The 9,259-nt window shown below is 35.4% G+C and overlaps 1 pseudogene; it reads left to right on the forward strand.

Annotated features, from left to right (window-relative positions):
- The first annotated feature begins 4,410 nt into the window (after positions 1-4,410).
- On the forward strand, positions 4,411-5,594 carry LOC141553642 (kallikrein-14-like; annotated as a pseudogene).
- The last annotated feature ends 3,665 nt before the right edge of the window (positions 5,595-9,259 follow it).

A 9,259-nucleotide genomic window follows, 5' to 3' on the forward strand; every position in this document is an offset into this window, starting at 1 on the left:
GACTGGAGTAGCTTAATTTAAGTTCTTACTCTCAAGAGATTTCCTGTTATGGGTCAGAACTTCAAACAAGGTGCTAAGTCAGTGGAATTTATAGAGACAATAGTTATCTAATTTAGCATGGTGCTTAACAGTTCTCTAGTTCAGCATATGTACTTAGTACTTACTTTAGTTCCACAACATTCACACCTATGATGAGAGAAGACAAACTTAGCCAGAAGGAAAACTAGGGAACACCAGAGAAGTAGTGGCAGTCTGCCCTCCTTTGTTTCTCCACTGGAACCAAGATCCGGAAGGGCTCCAGAAAAAACTAGTTGAGCCCCAAGTGAAGGAGACAAGACTTTGAAAGAGACAATGAAGAATTTGGACTTTAACTGATGGCTGCACTTGTGGTGATTATTGAACTAAAAGGAAGGCTGCCTCCAGAGACCCCCAAGGAAACTCCAACAAGAGAAGATTATATTTTAGAGAAGAATATTACAATTTCCTATTCTACCAACTAGGAATTATCTTTCATTTCAATTTCTACTGACAAATCTTCCACAAAAATTCAAATGTAAAATTTACAATTCTATATTTATATTTATTTTCCTTAAATTAATTGCTGAAAATATCATTCAGGAATCCAGTTGGAAATAATTTGGCATCTATATAGCTTAATGGAATGATCATAGAAACATTGTTTTTGCTTAATGCACAGATTTGGTTGTTGACATTTACCTAGGCTTTTACTTTGTGTATGACAGAGAGTAGTCTTGCTTATTTCTCAAAGTATTTATATTACTGAAAAAATAACACTGATTTTTACTTACTAAAAAGCATTCCTCAATAGATATTTAGTTGGAATACTACAGATTCATTTTTGTTAAAAGCATTAAACACCTACTATACATAGAGTCCTAAATTGGATGCTATAAAAATAAAGCTAATATAATATATTGTCCCTGCCTTCAGAAGTTTACAGCTGGAGATTACAGGAAAACAATAAATTGATAAGAGACAATCAAAAACAAAATAATGCATGATAAATGCACTGGAGAATGAAATTAGCAATATATTTAGAGTTGACTCATTTTGGATTTGTAAAATATTATTCTAAAAAGTCTAAATATTTTCTTCACAGCAGAAATAAATAGTATGAGAAGATCAGTTGACATGCCTTCTCTTCAATGGCATGTCTTCTTAACTAATGATATCCTTACTAGAAGTATTTTATTAAATCAAGTCGCATAACACAGATATCTGGCTTTGGAGGCAGTTATGCCCAAAATTTATGTTAAGTCATACCCATCTATGTTCAAAATCTATAAGAAAAGACACATGGCAAAAAGGGAGATAATTTCATATGATTATAAAAATGACCTAATATAGTCTGAGCACAAATACATTAAAGGGCTTTCTGTCCAATGGCTGTGAGGAATTTGATCTGTAAAGGGCTAGAACTGAGCAAATGCACTTGGATAATGGAGCACATGAGACTAATTGCCAATTGGACAATTCTCTATTAACATGTTTGGAAGATGACCCTCCCCAACTATTCTGTGCTGTCTGGATCTTTGGGTGTGGACAAAGAAGGGGAAGTGACATGAGTGGGTGGAATAGGAGGAGGAGATCAATTCATTCTCCTGGAGGTGGAGAGAGAGGAAGGAGGTGTGGAGCTTGCGAGATCTAATCCCCTGACCATGATGGCAAAAGACCAAGAATAAAGACTTTTAAATATCCTGACTCTGGCTGATTCTAAGAAATTCAGGGTCACAACACTGACCTAGTCTGTATCTTCTTTCTTAATGATATCCTCAGGTCCTATGAAGTACTAAGTCTTTCTCACAGAAAAAGAACATCAACTACAGGAATGAAGAATTTTATTCCATGATCTTTACCACTTATTTGGATATCATCTGAAGAGTGTGATTTATATGCCTCTTCCATGAAAACTAAGGCAGGTATGTACCCTACAAGTCAAACTTCTGTTAAATCCATCAGTCAATCACTCAACAAATATTATTAATATCTTATGATGTGCCATCTTTTATGCTAAGCACTTGAATACAAAAAAGGACAAAAACACTCCAATGACTACAATACCACTCTCCAGGTCAGAGACTATTACTCAATGCTTAGGCCTCTAGATCCATACCTCAGGATAGTCAAGAATTTTTATCCAAATTGCCCCCCCCAATTTTTGTATTCATAATAAGTAATTTTTCTTCTGTGTTTTCTCTCCAATTTAATAAAATTCCATGAAAGGGTTTCCTGGGCTACACATTCCCCAGCCCTCACTAAAGCTTTTCAAAACCAATTCCTCCATATCTACAATACATTATTTTTTCACTTCTGAATCATAGGCTCTTTACCTTTAAGGAATAACTCATGCCTTAACTCTTGTCAGTCCTTTGCTGATTCCACTAGTTCTTAGTGCCCTATACTGGTTGAAATTTCTTTGTATGAAATTTGTATATACTCATATATATTTGATTCATTATCCCTAATAGAATGGAAGTGTTTGGGAGTTAGAGAATGTTTTATTTTTACTTTTTTATCTTAGTATCTTGCATAGTTATGTTTATTTTTAAATAAATTTTAATTCATTTAAAATTTTACAAATCAATCCCTAACTATAAATAAATATTTGTTAGGGATCCTCTAAGTGCAAATCACTTTCCTAAGTACTGGGAATAAGAAAAGAGAAAAAATAGAATACTGTGCTTTACAATTTGATGGAAGAAAGAATGTAACATACACAAAAACAGTTACAAAGCTAACTATATACCCAAAAAGAATAAAAAAAAAACTAGATTGCTATAATTATTAACTCTTTTGTCCTATGAACCTAATGTATTCCACTGATCAATTCCTGAATTTCTTAGCCAATAATAAATGGTTCTGATGACCACTATTTTATGATATAGTTTTAGATCAGGTACAGCTAGGCCACTTTCATTTATTTTTTTTTTTCCTCTTTTGTTTTTTTTTTTGTTTTTGTTTTTGTTTGTTTGTTTGTTTGTTTGTTTGTTTTGGTTTTGGTTTTTGTTTGTTTTTACTTTTGTTTTTTCATTAGTTCCCTTGAAATTCTTGACCTTTTGTTCTTCCATATAAATTTTGTTGTTACTTTTTTCTAGGTCATTAAAATAGTTTCTTGGGAGTCTGATTGGTATAGCACTAATTTTCTGTAATCTTTTAACTAGTATTTTATTTAAGATTTTTGCATCAATATTCATTAGGCAGATTGGTCTATCATTTTCTTTCTCTGTTTTTCTTCTACCTGGTTTAGGCATCAGTACCATATCTGTGGTATAAAAGGAATTTGGTAGGACACCTTCAATTCCTTTTTTTTTTTCTTTTCAAATATTTTATCTAGCACTGAAGTTAATTGTCCTATAAATCTTTTGGCAGAATTCACATGTAAATCCATCTGGTCTTGAGGATTTTTTAGGGAGTTGATTAATAGCTTGTTCTATGTAGTTTTCTAAAATGGGGCTTTAAAACCAATTTACTTCTTCCTCTGTTAGTCTGAGCAAGCTATGTTTTTAAGGTATTCATTTCATTAAAGTTATCAAATTTATTGGCATAAAGTTTATTGGGAAATTAATTCCTAATTATTGCTGTAATTTCATTGTCATTAGTGGCAAGTTTTCCCTTTTCTTTTTTAAGACTAACAACTTGATTTTCTACTTTCCTTTTGCTAATCAAATTTACCAAGGGTTTATCTATGTTGCTGATTTTTTCATAGAACCAACTCTTAGTTTTATTTATTAATTCTTTTTTTATTCTTTCAATTTTATTAATCTCTCCTTTTAGTTTTAGAATGTCAAGTTTAGGGTTTTATTGGGGGGTTTTAATTTGCTCTTTTTCTATTTTTTTTAGTTGAAAGCCTAATTTATTGATTTTCTCTTTCTCTATTTTATAAAAGTAAGCCTAAAGAGATTCAAAATTTCCCCTTAATACAGCTTTGGTTGCACCCCACACATTTTGGTATGATGTCTCATTATTATCATTCTCTTGGGTGAAATTATTAATTGTGTCTATGATTTGCTTTCACCCAATCATTCTTTAGGATGAGATTATTTAGTTTCCAATTACTTTTGGGTCCATTTTCCCCTGGCTTATTATTGAATGTAATTTTTATTGCAACATGTTCTGAAAAGGATGCATTAATTGTTTCTGCCTTTCTGCTTTTGACTTTGAGGTGTTTATGCCCTAATATATGGCCAATTTTTGTTCCATAAACTGCCAAAAAGAAAGTATACTCCTTTTTGTCTTCCTTTTTAAGATCCCTCCCCGTGGAGACAAAAGAAGGCCTCCTTTACCAGCTATTTTCTGTGAATACCTCTGCCTGGACTGCCACCTGGTTTTTCTTCCTTCTCCCAGCCCTCCCTCCAGGACTCTGGCTGTCTTTTGCTTGCAGACCCATTTTGATCTCCCCAACCCTGCCTTGTCTTCCCTTCAGATATGTTGCCCCTCTTAACGCTGTTGCTTCTTCTGTGGAACGCTGACCCAGGAGACCTAGCCAGAGCCAAGATTAATGAGAAAAAGATCTTAGGTGGTCAAGCATGCATTCCCTTCTCCCAGCCCTGGCAGACTGCCCTGTTTGCCACTGTGGAAGTGTCCTGCTGTCTGATCAGTGGGTGCTCACGGCAGCCAACTGCACCCACTGGAACCTCCAAGCTGTCTTAGGGAAACACAATCTCCGGCGGCTAGAGCTCTCGAAGCAAGTAGTAAGGGTGAAGAAACAGACCCCCCCCACCCCAAATATGACTCCAGAACCAAAAGCAATGATCTCATGCTACTCTACCTGCAGAGGCCAGTGAAGCTGACCTCCCAAGTTAAGCCCATTCAGCTCGCAAAAGATTGCTCTACTCCTTGGACCTCCTGCTTGGTGTCCGGCTGGGGATCTGTTTCTAGTCCTTCTGTCAAATATCCCAACATCCTTCAGTGCCTGACCATCAGAATCTTTTCTGATGAGGAATGCAAAAAAGCTTACCCAGATGCCATCAGTCCAGGCTTGGTCTGTGCTGGGAACTCCCAAAATGGGTAAGACACCTGCCAGGGTGACTCAGGAGGCCAGATGGTATGCAATGGGGTCCTGGAGGCCATTGTATCTTGGGGCATGGAACACTGCGGACTGGCCAAGTATCCTGGCGTTTATACCAGCCTGTGCCTTTACCGGACCTGGATCCTAAATGAAATGAATAAGATGCCTTAACAAGTTCCCCTCACCCATTCTAGAAGATTGGCCAGTCCAACCTGTCCCTAGTCTTGCCCTCAGAGACAGGTGGCCTGAAACTAGGGCTCCACACCCTGCAAAGGAACCTAAGTCCATGATCCTTCTGACCAACCCAGTTGACCTTCCCCAAGGACAAGACTCAGGCATTCAGACTTACTAATGATGGACTTGTAGGATCCAGGTTTCCTAACCTCATCTCTAGTATGGATTTGGATGCATGGAAAAGAAAAAAGGAGATTTTTGAAAGGGAAAGGACTTAAGACTTTGAAACAGCAGGTCTGGAACAACTGCTTGTGATAAAGACCATATCCTGGAATTTTTACAAATGGAGAAACTGAGGGTTAAAAGACCTAAAGTCTCAATACTTGTGATGTAAGTCGGATTCAAGTGTTCTCTTCCTGCAGGATCTGGGGTTTGAAGGCATAGATCTATCTTCAAACTTCCAAGTACCATAGCCCCTTTCATGAACTCACTACCATGCTCTCAGTATCCAGAGTAAGAGGGAACTGAGCTGATCTCTCTAGGTCATCTCTCTCCCCAAAATTTAAGATTAATAAAACCTTGTGACTGGAAAAAAAGAAAAAAAAAAAAAAAGATCCCTCCCCCCCCTCCCCGCCTTCTAGTCCCTCTCTTTTCCTTAAATCTTTCCCTTATAATTTCTGTTTTCCTTTCTATTTAGCTTACTCCTTGCCTTTTTGCTTTTCCCTTTCCCACTTTTCAATGATATGGGAGAAGATTCTCTGTAAATTGAATATGTCTAATATTTTCTTTTTGAAACTCTGATGAGAATAAGATTCACACTATGTTCATCCCCCTTCCTTCTTTTCCTCAGATATATGTTTCCTTTGCCTCTTCATGAGATGTAGTATCTTCATTTTTCCCTTTTTTCTAATACAATTTCCTTTCCACATCTAGGTTCTTTTCTATATTATTACAGTAAAACCAAATATATCTTTTATGTATACTCACAACAGAATATAGTTCACAATATTTCTTTTTACCTTTTTATTTTTTTCTTGAGTCCTATATTTGGAGGTCAAACTTTTTGTTTAGTTCTGGTGTTTTTCATCAGAAATACATGGAATTCACCTGTTTCACTGAATGTCCATCTTCTTTCCTGGAAGAAAATGCTCATTTTGGCTGGGTAAGGTATTCTTTGCTATAGACCAAGTTCCTTAGTCTTTCAGAATATCAGATTCCAGACCCTTCAATTATTTAATGTGGAAGCTGCTATATTCTGTGTCATCCTTATTGTGGCTCCTTTGTATTTGATTCTTTCCCTAGTCGCTTCTAGTATTTTTTTCCTTGGTCTGATAGTTCTGGAGTTTAGCTGCAATATTTCTTGGAGTTTGGATTTTGGGATCTTTTTCAGTAGGTGATTGATGAATTCATTCAATCTCTAGTTTACCTTCTGTTTCTATAACATCTGGGGAGTTCTCTTTGATGATTTCCTGAAAAATAGTGTCTAGCCTCTTTTTTCATCATGATTTTCAGGGAGTCCAATAGTCCTTAGATTATCCCTCCTAGATCTATTTTCCAGGCCTGTTATTTTCCTAAGTAGGTATTTAACATTTTTTTTCCATTTTTTTGGTTACACCCCCCCTCTGGTCTTCTCTGCATGAGTTGTTTCTGTTGCTGTCACTGACTACTGGCCTGACCCTGTGTCTAACTTAACCATCACCACCCAAGAGCAAAATCAGACCTTCTCTGGTGAATTTGAAGATTATCTTCTGTTGGTAATGTGTTGTACTCCCAATATTCATGGGTTTTGAGTCTGATAAAAAAAAAAAAAAAAAAAAAAAAAAAAAAAAAAAAAAAGTAGTCTGAGAGTAAAGGAAAGCTTAGACAGACATGTGTGTCCTCTCCACCATATTGGTTCCTCCCCCACAAGAATTAAAGATTTAAGAGCGGTAGAGGGGAAAAAATGAGAAAATGACTGAATGCTGTAAGAACATAATGAAAAGGTGTAACGTACTGTTGTCTCCAGAAACTGCCGATCGCTCTCTGGTCTAGAGGAGAGACTTCTTCCTCCAGAGAGCCGCCTCAAGTCTGGACCAAACAAGCCTCCCTATCTTTTGAGTATCGCCCTCTTTTATCCTCCCAGAGAAAGGGCGTGGGATAACACAAGGGCTTCTGGGAAAAATTACTTCAACCAATGAACTTGCTCCTCCTAAGCATGCAAGCTCCTCCCCAGAAATTCAAAGGGGTTGAATTCCTAGTAAAGACCAGAACTAGAGAATTGTTAAGTACCAACTTAGCACTTAGTAAGAACCTAATATTTCATTATCTTATTAGTACTTAGTAAGAACCTAACAAAAAGGGAATTAGCACATAGATGAAAGAGGCACAGGCAAGTGCAAGCACACACACACACACACACACACACACACACACACAAACACATATACACTTTAAGAAAATAACAACTATCAACTTCAAAGAATTATTGGCCTAATGGCAAAAAAGAAAGGACTTATTAGCTGCATGACACTGGATAAGTGAGTTAACCCTAATCACTTCACACACACACACACGAAAAAAAAAAATGAAGTAGAATATAATATCTAAGAAACAATCAAAGTCAAAAGAATGAAAAAAATGTTAAATATATTATTGGAAAATCAACCAATCTGTACAATATATCTACAACTGTGATAAATTTGGCTTTTTTGAACAGTGAGCTAATATAAGGCAATTTTAATAGACTTGTGTTGGAAAATGACATTCACACCCAGAGAGAGAATTATGAAGAGTTAATGTGCATTAAAGAATAGCATTTTCACTTTGCTGTTGTTGTTATTGTTGTTTGTTTACTTTTTTTATTTCCTTTTCTGTAATTTCTGGACCAATTTAATCAGATTTTTCTTGGGCAGCATGGTGAATACAGAAATATCTTTAGAAGAATTGCACATGTTTAACTGCCTTGAGAGGGAGGAGAAAGGAGAGAGAGTAATTTGGAACAGAAGATTTTGCTAAAATGAATGTTGAAAACTATCTTTGCATGTATTTGGAAAAATAAAATACTATTTAAATTTTAAAAATGGATCTAGATGAGATAATTTAAGAATTATTGGGTTACTCAAAAGCCAAGGTCAAGATGAAGAAAAAAAAAAGCCTAGATGTCATATTTCAAGTAATAATCAAGGAAAACTGACCTGATATCCTTAAACTAGAGGGAAAAATCGGAATGAAAAGAATTCATCAATCATCTCATGGAATCCCCAAATGAAAATTATACTATAGCCAAGTTCCAAAGCTCCCAGATCAAGGAGAAAATATTGCAAGGAACTAGAAAGAAACAACCAAAGAGTGAAGAGTCAAAGCCACATTCACACAAAACTTAGCATTTTCCACGTTAAAGGTGCAAAAGACTTAAAATAGTATTTTCTAGGAGACAAAAAAAAAAAAAAAAACAAACATACATACATAATATATAATACATGAACATATCTGAGATTATATGAAAACATTTATGTATATGTATATGTGATGATAGATAGATATAGCTAGATCTAAATTCTCTGTTTGAAATAATTTTGATGAGAGTGAGATGTATGTATTGCTCAGCTCTCTATTCCACCTCCACCATAAAAGCTCTTCCTTGCTTACCTATTTTATATAATAATTGCACTGATGCACATCACTGTTTTCCCTTATTTCTCTTAGGTATTCCTTTTTTCTCATGCTATATTTACTTTTCAGATCATCTCAGCATATTAGACTTAAATTCTCTCTTTCTCCCATTTTGACTCCATCTAACTTCCTTAATTGTGATAGGTTTTAGAAGGATAGATAATGAGATTTTTTTTGAAGGAGAGATAATAAAAGAGAGTACAGACTAAAGGAGACAGTGATTAAAAGCAAAACTGACTTTTGATGGGGGACAGAATAAAAAGAGAGAACAAAAGCAAAAATGGACCCAATTAAAAGACAAAATCAGGAAAACTGCATTTTGCTAAAAAGTACCATAGAAAATTAAGTAATATAAAAAGAAAAAAAAATGTGTTTCTTTTCTGAAAAATTTTCTCAAATATATAG

This window comes from Sminthopsis crassicaudata, chromosome 1, assembly GCF_048593235.1.
Source record: "Sminthopsis crassicaudata isolate SCR6 chromosome 1, ASM4859323v1, whole genome shotgun sequence".
Taxonomy (NCBI): Eukaryota; Metazoa; Chordata; class Mammalia; order Dasyuromorphia; family Dasyuridae; genus Sminthopsis; species Sminthopsis crassicaudata.